Here is a 13,828-nt window from a genome sequence, read left to right as displayed (position 1 = left end):
GGGCGGGGAGGGGGGTGCTAAGCTCCTGCCACCCTTCCTGCCCCCTCCCCTCTCCACACCTTCGCACACTCCTCACACGGGTGCTTGGATTCTGCTTCCCCCTAGTGGTGATCTTCAGCCTGGCACAGCTGTCTCCGGTTTTGTACAAATCCTGGGCTCCTCACAAACCTGAGTCCCCCAGGTGTGCTCTCTATGGGGTGGGGAGGGTGGGGGGGGGTGGGGGGTTAGCCTAGGAATTGTGGACAGTGAGCAGCTAGGCAGTGGCTCAGGAGTTGCTCTGTCACAGGAAAGCTCAGGGTGCGGGGGGGGGGGGGGTCCATGTCTCTGGCCAAGCACTGGTCTGACACAGGGCTGTGATTGGAGCCTAAGTGGCTTTCCTGTGCTTGGGGTTTAGGGAAATTCGTCTCCTCAGCCAGTGGCAAGTGCTTATGCTATCAAGCATCAGGAAGTGCAGAGGAATAAGGAAACGAGCTTTCTAGTAAACAGCAGTCAGCCATTATCCAGCTCTGTGTGGCAAGGACGTGTCTTAATTATCATGTTTAATACTAACAGGAGCCTGGGAGGTGCTAGGATTCCCCTTACACACAAGGAAGCAAACCTACAGAGCTTCAATAACCTGCTCAAAGCCATCCAGCTTGCACATAACAGATGCAGGATCCAAACCATGCTGGTGGGACTGCACACTCTGTCTCAGCGGCTCCCATGTCCCCTGCAGGACCCAGGAGGTCTCACCTGGGCAAAACTGTGCACTGTGGCTTCAGCATGAACTCCAGTTGAGTGCAAAGGGTCCTTCCAGGTTCACCCCCTCCTTTTGCTCCCTATTGTGCGTTGACTCATACTTCCCTCTGTAGGGCAGCCTTAGAGCCCCACATTTGGCAGGAGGACACCCTTGCCCTATTGTGGCAGAAAGCTTCTCCCTACAGCAGACTCCTTGGGGGCGGGGATGGGGGTGGGGGGTTCCGGCCAAATTATGAAAGCATCTTTCCTTTACCTGGCCTCCTTTCTCTTTTCTCCCCTGAAGCTTTCTGCTCAGGGCTACCTCTTATCCATTGTCTTCACGAAAAGTGCTTTTTTTTTTTTTTTTTTTCCCAAGATTTATTCATGAGAGGCAGAGGGATAAGCAGGCTCCCTGTGGGAATCTGATGTGAGACTCCATCCTGGAACCCCAGGATCATGCCCTGAGCTGAAGGCAGATGCTCAACCATTGAGCCACCCAGGCGCCCCATTACAAGTGCTTTTACCACTCTGGTGTGGATCAGAATCCCCAGGGGAGCTCGTTGGAATGCAGATTCCCAGGCCCAAGACTTATTCAGGGGGGCACAAAGAGGGCCTGGGAGTCTGAATTTTCTAAAATAACCAACACTGTGAATTCTGATGCAGGTGGTCCTTGGAACACACTTTGAGAAGCATGCAACACACCTGGCACTAACATTTGTGGGCTCTACCTCGAGGGCACAAATAAAGGCCCATACTATATGTTTAAATATTTAAAAGTTCTAGATCAAGCCAACAGTCAAGTACCTTTGCAAGTATCTGGGAGGCTAGGATTCCTGGAATCTGGAGCTCTAAGTCAGAAGGTTGACCGCATAGGGAAAGCCAATCCCAGTCGCCAGCAGTCCTCCCTTCTCTTCCCACCTCTGGCTCTGACCTCTTTGTGCCACGAGGAATCTGCTGGTCAAGCAAGACAACACCCAGCCTTCAAGTCCAAGCTCAGGCTACCTTCTTCCCACCCCATAAACAGCTATATCTTGACCGCCTATCTGGCTAGAGATGGACCCTGGCTGGAGGGTATTATGCTGAGTGAAGTAAGTCAGTCGGAGAAGGACAAACATTATATGTTCTCATTCATTTGGGGAATATAAATAATAGTGAAAGGGAAAATAAGGGAAGGGAGAAGAAATGTGTGGGAAATATCAGAAAGGGAGACAGAACGTAAAGACTGCTAACTCTGGGAAACGAACTAGGGGTGGTAGAAGGGGAGGAGGGCGGGGGGTGGGAGTGAATGGGTGACGGGCACTGGGTGTTATTCTGTATGTTAGTAAATTGAACACCAATAAAAAAAAATAATTAAAAAAAAAAAAAAAAAAAAAAAGAGATGGACCCTGGGGAGAAGGTATGCTCTGGAAGCAAGAATTAGAGTTCTGGGTGCTCAGAGTATGGCCTCTAAGGGGGGAAAGGGAGCCCCAGATAGACACAGCACCTTGTCCTTATTCGCCATCTGCACTCTTGTGAGGGTACAGCCAAACGATAAGACCCAAGCAGAGGCCTCTAAATCAGTACTCCTCAGACTTTAATGTGAGTAGGAACTGAGGTCTGAAGATTTTGAGGTCTGGATCAGTAGGTCTGGGGCACAGACCAGGATTCTGTGTTCCTAATAGCCTCCAAGCAAAGCTAGTGTTGCTGGTTCACTGGCCATACTTAGAATAGGAAAACTCTGGAATGCCTGGGTGGCTCAGTCAGTCAAGTGTCTGCATATTGGATTCAGCTCATGATCCCAGGGTCCTGGGATGGAGCCCAGAATCCTGCTCAGCAGGGATCCTGCTTCTCCCTCTCCCTCTGCCCCTCCCCCCACTTAGGTTCTCTCTCATGAACTTTATCTCAAATAAAATAAAAACAAAACAGGAAAGCTTTAGGGCAGAGTGGGTAAGGTTTTTCTGTGAAGGGCCAGGGAGTAAGTCTTTAGGCTTTATGAGCCATATGGTTTCTCTGCAGCTCCTTAGCTTTGCTGGTATGGCACAAAGCAGCCATAGATAAAATGGAAATAAATGAGCATGGTCATGTTCTAATAAAACCTTATTTACGGACCTTGACATTTGAATTTTATATAACTTTCCTATGGCATAAATCATTCTTTTGGTTCTTTCAACCAAAAATGTGTAAAAACTATTTTAAGAGCAAGAGAAAGAGAACAAAAGCTGGGGGAAGAGGCAAAAAGGGAGGTAGAAGCAGACTCCCTGCTGAGCAGAGAGCCTGGAAGATGTGGGGCTCCATCCTAAGACCCCAGAATTATGACCTGAGCCAAAGCAGATGCTTAACTGACTGAGCCACCCAGGTGACCCTGTAAAAACTATTCTTAGATCATAGGTTAAACAGATAGTGGGGTCAGACTTGGCCCCAAATCTCTGAAAGGTAAGGATGTTTAAACATAACCCTAATGCCAACATCAAACCTAAAAATAATTAGCCATAATTATTTAAATACCATTTAGGTGTTCGAATTTCTTTCTTTTTTTTTTTTTTAGGTGTTTGAATTTCTAATTGTCTCATAAAAGATAGATTCACCACCATTCTGAAATACAGAATACCTGTCCCATCTCTTTTTACTCAATTCCTTGCCCCCATAGGAACTCCAGGTCTTGTACCCAGTAAATGTGGTCAAACCACATCTCACCAATAGATGGCATTGCTAACTTCCCTTTGCATCTACTAACTTTCCTTGGCATTTACACAAGAGAAAAACATTTGTATGCAATTTGCAATTACAGGTGAACGTAGGAATACAAAAAAACGAAATAGGCTGTTTGCTCTTGTGTAACATGTATAAAATCTCAGTACGTTCCAATTCCAAGGAAAAATTGATGTCAAGCAAATTTCAATTTGTTTTAAATGAAGAGTATGGCAAGCCCACTGCTCTATGTTGAGGTTTAGTTCTGTGTCAACACTTTCAGTGTTAAATCATCGAGGCCACTGTGTTTTTATGTTCTTCTTAAGAAAAAAGTAAATTGAATCTATTTGCACAGTTGATTCGTGTGTTTCATACTCATTACAAATGTCCTGTCTGAATTAAGTGCACTTACCTCTGAACAAAATGGTTTCTTTTCCAAACTTCCTCTAGCGTGTTCCCCCTCATCTAACAGGAGGCATGACATCTTACTATGCAATCCCACAGCAATTTGATGGTTTTCTGTATGTATTTGCCATCATTCTGCCAGTAATTTCCCCCTCTCCCCTCTACCCTACCTACCCTGCAAGAAGCATAAACTATTAAAAATATCTAGCTACTCAATTAGAATTAATATTTTCACTTTAAGGACACAAAAACCCAATTGTGCTATTAATCCCCCTTTCTGTCCTTTCAAGATCTTTAGCAAACATGTTTTGGTTACTGTTATGGCCAGAAAGATCTTCTTATTCTCTGGCCCTTTATTTGAGGTCACTTGTAATTCCCTAGAAAGAAATTAAGACAATGTTAGGATATCAGTCTGTATGACAATTTTTTTAAAGATTTTATTTATTCATGAGAATCAGAGACCGAGACATAGGCAGAGGGAGAAGCAGGCTCCTCGCAGGGAACCTGATGTGGGACTCGATCCTGGACGCTGGATCATGCCCTGAGCCAAAGGCAGATGCTCAACTACTGAGCCACCCAGGTGCCCCTGTATTATTTTTCTAATGGGTATCCCATCTGGCTTTTTCAGGGAGATGATACAACAATTCTGAGATTTGTTATCCTATTCTCCTAGATTCAAATTTACACAATACTGTAATGGCCTTTCTGTTCAAGTCAAATCCTCTGTCCAGGGCAGGCCCTACACTTTGCTCTTGAAAGTTAGTTCTCACCGGATTTACCGGAGAACAAAACTTCTTCATAGTACATCTCCCCATTTACCTTCCCTGATGTTCTGGATACCTGGGCTCTTCTCTTAAAGAGCCACTCCCTGCCTCTTGGATGCAGCCCTCTGCTCTCTGTTTCTTAGGCTCTGCCTGCATCGCCTCTCTCCTCTTGGTCTATGCTACCAAACCTTTTCCTACACCAGGCTCTGTTTTCACTGGGCAGTTACATTCTACCTGGAAACAAGCGTGCTGAGGCATTTACCCCAGGAGAACCTTCCAAGTGTGTTTGGTTAAGTATTCGTAAATGAAGTCTTTCCAAGTCAAGTAAGTTTGAGAAGCAATTGGTTAAATTTATTTTAAAGGATTTTGAGAGAGAGTGAGAGCACACAAGCAAGGGGAGCCCCAGGTGAGGAAGAAGGAGAAACAGGCTCCCCACTGAGCAAGGAGCCCGATGAGGGGCTCTATCCCAGGACTCTGGGATCATGGCTTGAGCTGAAGGCAGATGCTTAAATGACTGAATCACCCAGGCACCTTGGGTTAAACAAATTTAAATAGCTGCAGGACTTTTCAGAGCCTTTGATTTCCTAATAGGAAAAGCGATAGAGAGTGAAGATAGAGCATTTCCCAAATTGATTTGGTTAAGGAGCACCCTCCCCTGTATTAGACAGCTCAGGTTGCTATAACAATACCGTAGACTGAATGGTTTCAGCAGCTGGCATGTATTTCCCACCATTCTGGAGGCTGGGAAGTTCAAGTCAAGGTGAGAGCGGTTCGGGCTCTGGTGAAGGTCCACTCTGTGGCTTTCAGACATGGTCTTCTCACTGTGTCCTCACATGGCAGAGAAAAAGCAAGCCTTGTCTAAACCTAATTGCTACCGAAAGCCCCATCCCCAAGAACCATCACCCTGGGGCTTAGGGTTTCAACATGGGAGTTTTGAGGGACAGATGTACAGTCTATAACATCCTTTCATTTTTCTCATTGCATTATCTGTATTGTGTTGTACAGGATAAACCTTGGGGGCAGCCTTCAGCCCAGGGCATGATCCTGGAGACCCGGAATCGAGTACCACGTCAGGCTCCCTGCATGGAGCCTGCTTCTCCCTCTGCCTGTGTCTCTGTGTCACTCAATAAATAAATAAAATCTTAAAAAACAAACCTTGGGACATCTACTCCAATGCAAGCTCTGGAATCGGACTGCATGAGTAGGAAACCAGGCTACCTCATTTCGATCCCAGCTCCACTTCCTAGCTGTGGGACTTTGCATGGGTTTCTCCAACTCTCCTTGCCATAGTTCACTGTCTGATATGATAGAATGGGGAAAATAATGTTACATACCTCCTAGGGTTGTTGTGAGGGTGCAATGAGTTGAAACATAGCAGTAGAATACAATACAGTGTAAGCATTCCAAAAAGGTTAGCCACAATCATGAAATATTGTTATTGACCATGAATTATATCAGTAAACAACTTATAGGATCAATTGTTAATAAACAGAATAATGAATAATGATTATAAGGCTATATTTAATTTCAGCTTAGATTGAATCCTAGATTTTACAGCTGAGTCAGAGTTGAGCCTCTGTTTTAGGCTACAGGCTCCCAGAGGGCAATACAGTGCTGAAGAAACAGCAAGAGTGGACACTGCAGACATGTGCCAGGAATCTGAAGTGGTATGGCTGGGTTTAAGGGAGAAGGGGCCACTGATGCCAGTGCCAAGGCTCCGTGCCAGACACCACAGCCCTGGCAGGAAATGGAACTGTGAGTCTGCAAAGGACAGACTGGCCCCACCACGAGGGCAGCAGGCCTGCCTACCACCCCCTGCTATGTACTTGTGGTAAATAACACTGCCGTCCACGTCATCTTTGAATGTGCACAGCAATGACCCATCCATATGTACCTTGCCCAATAGCCCTAGAACAGTGAAACTCCAACACAAATGTTCCCTTGGAGTCTCAAGGGTGTAAGGGTCCCTTTATGTAACAAGGCAAGGGATTCGTGCCAGCCAGGAAACCCAAGTGCTCAAAACCTGTTCAACATTTTTGTAGCCAAAGAGTAAGCTGCCAAACATTTTTCTCTCAAAAGAAAACCAACCACTGAATGAATACTAGATTGGCGGGGGGAGCAGTTCTGGGAGAAAAAAAATCAAAGGAGAGAGGGAAGGCCTGTCGTAAGAAAACTAAAGTGATGCTAAATTTATTTAGAATTCTTTATTCATGAGACACAGAGAGGCAGAGACATAAGCAGAGCGAGAAGCAGGCTCCCTGCAGGGAGCCCAATGCGGGACTCGATCCCAGGATCCCCAGATCACGATCTGATCTGGAGGCAGATGCTCAACCACTGAGCCACCCAGGCGGCCCATGATGGTGAATTTAAATTGAGAGGACAGTGAACTTGAATATGTTAAAACACACACACACATACATACACACACACACACACAGAAACAGAACGCAAGCTGAGTTTTAAAAGCCAACCAAGAGGGATGCCTGGGTGGCTCAGCAGTGGGGCAGCCGTCCTCGGCTTAGGTTATGATCCCGGGATTCTGAGATCGAGTTCCGCATTGGGCTCCTGCGAAGAACCTGCTTCTCACTCTGCCTATGTACCCCCCCTTTTTTTCTCTCTCTCTCATGAATACATCTTTTTTATTTTAAGCCAACCAAGAGAAAATTTTACAATCTAAAAATGGAGATTCTTTGTTGGAGATTTGGGGAGTACCCAAGGAGTTAGAGAGTCAGGCTCTTTCCGAGAAATGACTTAAAAGGTCAGAGGCATGGTCTGAGGCAAGTACTTTGGAGCTCACAATCCAGCTCTAATCGCCTGACATCATTGGCACCTTCCCCCCCACCCTCCCTCCGCTCATTAGTATTTTATTGAAATCTCAGTGGATGCACAGTGCAGATCCCCAGATCCTCATTACTTAGATTTTTCCATTACATTCATAAGTAGAATCAGAGTAGAAAATCTTCCAAGGAGAATTTAAGTGTCTTTGATATGTGTATGGTGATGTATTTCTTCCCTTTATAAAATAATTTGTTGTGGTAAAAAATTGTGGTAAAAACATGTAAAATAAAAATGACCATTATAATAATTATTAAGTGTACAGCCCAGTAGTGATGAGTACATTCATGCAGTCGTGCAACCCAGCTCTAGAACTTTATGTTGTAAAACTGAAACTCTGTACCCATGACCCACCATTCACCCTTTCCCCAGCCCTGGCAACCACCATTACCTGTCTGTTTCTGAATTTGACCATTCTAGGTATCCCATATAAGTGGAATCATACATTATCTGCTCTTTTGTGTGCAAGGCTTATTTCACTGAGCATAATGTCCTCAAGGTTTATCTGTTTATCCATTCCCTTTAGTTTTAAGATTTTATTTATATATTCACAAGAGAGACACAGAGGCAGAGACACAGCCAGCGGGAGAAGCAGAAGTGAAGTAAGTCAATCGGAGAAGGCCAAACATTATATGGTTCACTCATATGGGGAATATAAAAAAATAGTGGGAATAAAGGGGAAAGGAGAGAGAATGAGTGGGAAATATCAGTGAGGGTGACAGAACATGAGAGACCCCTAACTCTGGGAAATGAACAAGGGGTGGTGGAAAGGGAGGTGGGCAGGGGGTTGGGGTGACTGGGTGACAGGCACTGAGGGGGGCACTTGACAGGATGAGCACTGGGTGTTATACTATATGTTGGCAAATCAAACTCCAATAAAAGAATATACAAAAAAGGGAGAAGCAGGCTCCATGCAGGGAGCCCAATGCAGGATTCAATCCTGGGTCTCCAGGATAATGCCCTGGGCTAAAGGCAGACCCCCAACTGCTGAGGCACCCAGACGTCCCTATTCCCTTCCTTTTAAAAGCTGAAAAATATTCCATTGTATGTACACACCACATTTTGTGTACCTGTTTATCTCAATGGACTAAGCAGCAGATTTTTAACATGTTGATGAAAATGTGTGGCACCCCGCTAAAAAGGCTTCACAAATGATCAGTAGCAATTCTTAAACACCATGTTATTGCCTCTGACAGGCACTGAGAAATAGACAGGATCTAAGTGAGTTAGGCTGTAGTCTGACAGTCAGGCAGACAGACACTATGTAGACAGACCTAACCAGGGCTGCTGCTGGTGGAGGTGGGGGGCTCGCAGGAAGCTTTGAGAGTCCAGGGAGGGGAACTGCCAAAGGGAAAGCAAATGGAATCAGCCTCAGGAGCCCTGGAAATGACTGGGGTCTGAAGCCTGCTGGATGGAATTGAATGTTAGTAAAAAGTTTCCCTATACTAGATATCTGCTCATCCACCTGCCATTCATTCATTGTTATTGACTACCTACTGCGTGCCAGGTACTGTTCTAGGATTTGAGGATACATTGGTGAATAAAACCCATGAGATCCCCATTCTCATGGAGTATACATTCTAGTGGAATGGGGAGACACAATAAGCAAATAAATGAAAAGGGTATTTGAGGCAATGATGAAAAGTGTGGAGATGATAAAACAGCATGATGTATAGTGATTGGGGGAGTGGGTGTTGCTTAAGAATGGGAGGTTGGGGGGCACCTGGGTGGCATAGTTAAGTGTCTGACTCTTGGTTTCAGCTCAGGTCGTGATCTCAGGGTCCTGGCATCGACCTCTATATCAGGCTCCATGTTTAACATGGAGTCTGCTTAAGATTCTCTCTTCCTCTCCCTCTGCCCCACCTCGCTCATGCTGTTTCTCTTTCTCTCTCTTTCTCTCAAATCTTAAAAAAAAAAAAAGAGCGAGAGAGAGAGAGAGAGAGAGAGAGAGAGGGGTTAGGGAAGGACTCCATGAGGAGCAACCTGAATGCATAGTAAGCCCTCGGAGCTAATGAGCAAGGAGCGCATGCCTTGAAGAGAGAACAACAAATGCAAAGACCCTAGAATGGGACTCCGTGTGGTGTATTTGTGGCCAGTGTGGTTGTGGTACAGTGAGGGAGGGAGGAGGGAGAGGATAACAGGGGCCAGTTCAAGTATAGCTTATAGCCAAATACAAAAGGATGCATAATTGATGTGTGAGGAAGTGAAAGAAGGGGGATCTTTGACAGGGGGAGGAAATATGCACTGAGGAAAGCATTGTGTGTTCTGAAACAAAAGTAATTGTGAATGGGGTCAAGGTTGAGTGATGATCAATGAAAGACAAAGCTGGATAGCTGGGTTGGGACAAGTATAACAAGCCAAAGAAGGGATTTGAGCTTTATCCAGCTAGTGACTAGGAACCATCAGAGATTTTTAATTAAACGAATGATCCGATTTTTGTTTTAAAAATGAACTTGAATCCACAGGGTGGATTAGAATGGAAGATAGACCTCATCCTGCCAAGGAACCAAAAGAACTAAACTAAGCCAGACATGAGATGAAGTAGAGAGGAGGTAGCATGTGAGACCGACACTATCAAGAGCAGATTTACTTGGTCTTGAGGAATTGACCTTTTATCATTATTAGATGTTCCTAATACTCTCTAGTAATTCTTTGTCTTGAAACCTTCTTTGTCTGAAATCAGTACAGCTACCCTCGCTTTCTTAGGATTAGTATTTGTATGAATATCTTTTTCCATATTTGTACTTTCAACTTGTCTGTGTGTTTATATGTAAAGGGCATCTTTTTTTTTAATTTTTATTATTTATTTATGATAGTCACAGAGAGAGAGGCAGAGACATAGGCAGAGGGAGAAGCAGGCTCCATGTACCAGGAGCCCAACGTGGGTTTCGATCCCGGGTCTCCAGGATCGTGCCCTGGGCCAAAGGCAGGCACTAAACTGCTGCGCCACCCAGGGATCCCTAAAGGGCATCTTTCATAAACATATAATGGGGTCTTGTTCTTTTTTAATTTATTTTTATTTTTTAAAGTTTTTATTTATTCATGAGAGAGAGGCAAAGAGCTAGGCAGAGGGATAAACAGGTTCCCTGTAGGTAGCCCATGCAGGACTCAATCCCAAGATCCTGGGATCATGCCCTGAGCCAATGCTCAACCACTGAGCCACCCAGGTGTCCTGTGTCTTGTTCTTTTTCCATCCACTCTGGTAATCTCTGCCTTTTAATTGAAATGGTTGGTCCATTTACATTTAACATAATTACCCATATGGTTGGGTGTAAGTGTACATCTTGCTGGAATTTTCTCTATTTGTTCGGTTTCTTCCTTTCCTGTATCCTTTTTGGTTGATTTAATAGATTTTAGTATTCTATTTTATTAGCTCTATTGACTTTTTAGCTATACTTCTTGGTTTATTTTTTTGAATACTTGTTTAAGAAATTACAGTACACATCTTTATGGTCTACTTTGAATTTATATCACTTAATGTAAGAATCTGTTAAAGAGTTTATTTATTTAGGGAGTACAAGTGGGAGGAGGGGCAGAGGGAGAGAGAGAATCTCAAGCAGACTTCCTGCTGAGTGTGGAGCCTGATGCAGGACTTGATGCCATCATGTGAGGCAAAATCAAGTGTAGGACATAACTGACTGAGCCACCCAGGCAGATATAAGAACTCAATAAGAGTAGTCTCTTCCCCTGCATCCTTTGTGTTCTAGTAGTTTTCTTCTGCACAAGTTATAAAGGATAGATTTACAAAGTACTCACTAGATTTCAGAGATGAAGAAAGTTTAGCTCAACTTTTATGTTCCTGGCTTAGATCACTATCTGCAATTCATCTAGGAAAAAGTGCCTAAAAAATCATCACTCTGAGAGTATAAATGAGATTATAAGTACCATAATATATCAAATCTCAATATTCTATCTTCCCATCTGCTAGGTTATTAGAGTCTTTTGGGAGTTTCCTCTGGTCATGTCTGAGAAGCCCCAGGAGATGGTTTCCTTCTCTAGAAATTTGCCCTGATGCTGGGCCAGCTTAGGAGCCAGCTTAGGAGCATGTTTTAGGTCAGGGAGATGCATACTTTCCCAATGCATTCTATTCAGTAAAAAGGGTCTTTCAACAAAGATGCCCTGTTTCTGAAGCCTCAACTATTTCTGATGGATGCAGTCCATATGGATGTTTGAAATAGTGGGAGGTAAAACTCAGTCTCCTGGGTTTCCAGTGCTCACTCAAGCATAGTAGTTTCTTGTGGGCATCACTCTGTGATGCGGTTGAACTTGTTGAAATATTTCCCATCCAGGTCAGAAGAAATGTATTCACAAATGGAGCTTATATTAGGTCTGTATCTTTGGTATTTGTCCACTTGAGTTCTCCAGTATGCAGCTAAAGCTGTTGATCTCAGGACAGAAATCCGTGCTAAATATGTAGATTTGCATATTGATGATAATAGAAGCCATAGGATGGATGTGTTCACCAAAAGAGCATGTAAAGGAGGAAAAATAGAAGGCCAAAGACTAAACCACAGGAAGTGGCCTATGTTGGTAATTAAGAGATTTTAGTAAATAGAATCTCATGTCTGTATAAAGAATGGGGTAACTGGGTGGCTCAGTTGGCTAAACATCTGCCTTTGGCTCAGGTCATGATTCCAGGGTCCTGGGATAGAGCCTGTGTTGAAATCTCTACTCAGGCAGGGTCTGCTTCTCCCTCTCCCTCTGCCACTTCCTCTCCCCCTGCTCGTGCTCTTGCACTCTCTCTCTCTCTCTCTCTCTCTCTCTCTCTCAAATAAAACCTTTTAAAAAAGATTCTAAAGTGTTTTCATATAGGCTAAAGGAAAGGCTGCTGTAAAAAGAGTGGTTATGGATGCTACGTGGCATTACTGGAAAATGCACATGTTCAAATATACCCTGGATTTGGAAATTAGGAGCCATTTGAAGAAAGGTTGTCAACAAAACCAACAAAGTAAGCAAAGATGGTTCCTGAAGAAGCATGGCAACTAAAGAGGGAGAAATAGAGAAGGGGAGTAGAAGACTTCCCATTTCCAGTTCCCATGTAAAGAGCTTAGAAGTCACCACTCTGTCCTGACAAGTAAAAAGCTGAATTCACTGAAAAATCAATGACATTTCTTAGATCCATAAGAGATGGGAGTATATAGGGCAAATCCTCTGATCTTCAAGACCGGAGAGTTAGGCAGGCCAATCCAGGGAATGCAAGTTTACCTGAGCACAGGCTCAGTGAGCAGAACCCACTTTGGGAATCAGTACTCAGGCAGGAAAACCAGATATATAACTGAGGGATTGCTGGAGGCTCAGTGCAGACCAGTTAGAGTTAAAAACTCCAGAGGAACCCAGTCCTAACAGGGCCCCTGCAGTTTTGTGAGCTTTGCCTCCAGGAGCTCAACCACATTCCCACAGTAAATGTTGGAGAAAAATCCCTTCTTGCTTCCAGTAGAAAGAAGGGAAAAGAAGCCTTTTTTTTTTTTTTTTTTTGGTTTTTGTTTTTCTAAAGATTTTATTTATTTATTCATGAGAGCTAGAGAGAGGCAGAGACATAAGCAGAGGGAGAAGCAGGCTCCCTACAGGGAGCCCGATGTGGGACTCAATCCCAGGACCCCGAGATCATGACCTCAGCTTAGAGTAGACGCTCAACCAGTGAGCCACCTGGGTATCCCCACTTAGTTCTTAACAAAGCCTGCCCTTGGTGGAAACTAGTTAACCCAGAACCTAACATGCTGGAGCATTATCAGAAAGGGAAATAGTGAAGTGTGTATTATGGTAAGATATGGAAGACCATGTATGGGCACACTTGTAGGCAGGAGAGAAAGAACATTCTCTTCTCTCTGCCTATATTTTTAATTCTTCCACAAGTCCTCTGCAAGAAATACGAATCATGTTTACCAGAACACGATGTGACCTTCATACATTTTTTAAAAGATTTTATTTATTCATGAGAGACACAGAGGCAGAGACCCAGGCAGAGGGAGAAGCAGGGCTCCCCTCTGGGGAACCTGATGTGGGACTAGATCCCAGGACCCCGGGAACACAACCTGAGCAGATGCTCAACCACTGAGCCCCCCAGGCATCCCTACACCTTCTTTAAAGCATCCATTTGTTTATCTGCATAAATCACCACTGAATATTATTACATCAGAAATTCTCACCAATTTCAAGGTGCTAAAATGATAAAATCAGATTTCCTGGATCCATTTCTATAGAAATTTAGCATAACGCATGAGTTTGAAAAGCAGGTATTGGGCACCTCGGTGGCTCAGTGGTTGAGCATCTGCCTTTGGCTCAGGTCATGATCCTGGAGTCCTGGGATCAAGTCCCACATTGGGCTCCCACAGGAAGCCTGCTTCTCCCTCTGCCTATGTCTTTGCCTCTCTCATGAATAAATAAATAAAATCTTTTTTTAAAAAAAGACAGGCATTATTATAGCCACATTGTTTATTTAT

The 13,828-nt window shown here is 44.1% G+C and overlaps 1 protein-coding gene and 1 long non-coding RNA gene across 3 annotated transcripts in view; both read left to right on the top strand.

Annotated features, from left to right (window-relative positions):
- The window catches only part of LOC140607932 (uncharacterized), a 34,401-nt gene extending 28,414 nt beyond the window's left edge, over window positions 1–5,987 (top strand). The window contains exon 3 of the long non-coding RNA XR_012009848.1: window positions 5,559–5,987. This is a non-coding gene — a long non-coding RNA (uncharacterized lncRNA). The remainder of the gene's footprint in view (window positions 1–5,558) is intronic.
- CLDN10 (claudin 10) overlaps window positions 1–13,828 on the top strand; it is a 125,618-nt gene that overhangs the window by 41,085 nt on the left and 70,705 nt on the right. The gene's annotated exons all lie outside the window — the stretch shown is intronic.

Source organism: Canis lupus, chromosome 17 (genome assembly GCF_048164855.1).
Source record: "Canis lupus baileyi chromosome 17, mCanLup2.hap1, whole genome shotgun sequence".
NCBI classification, from domain to species: domain Eukaryota; kingdom Metazoa; phylum Chordata; class Mammalia; order Carnivora; family Canidae; genus Canis; species Canis lupus.
Note: the sequence above shows the minus strand (reverse complement) of the source record. Positions and strands in the feature narration are given on the sequence as shown.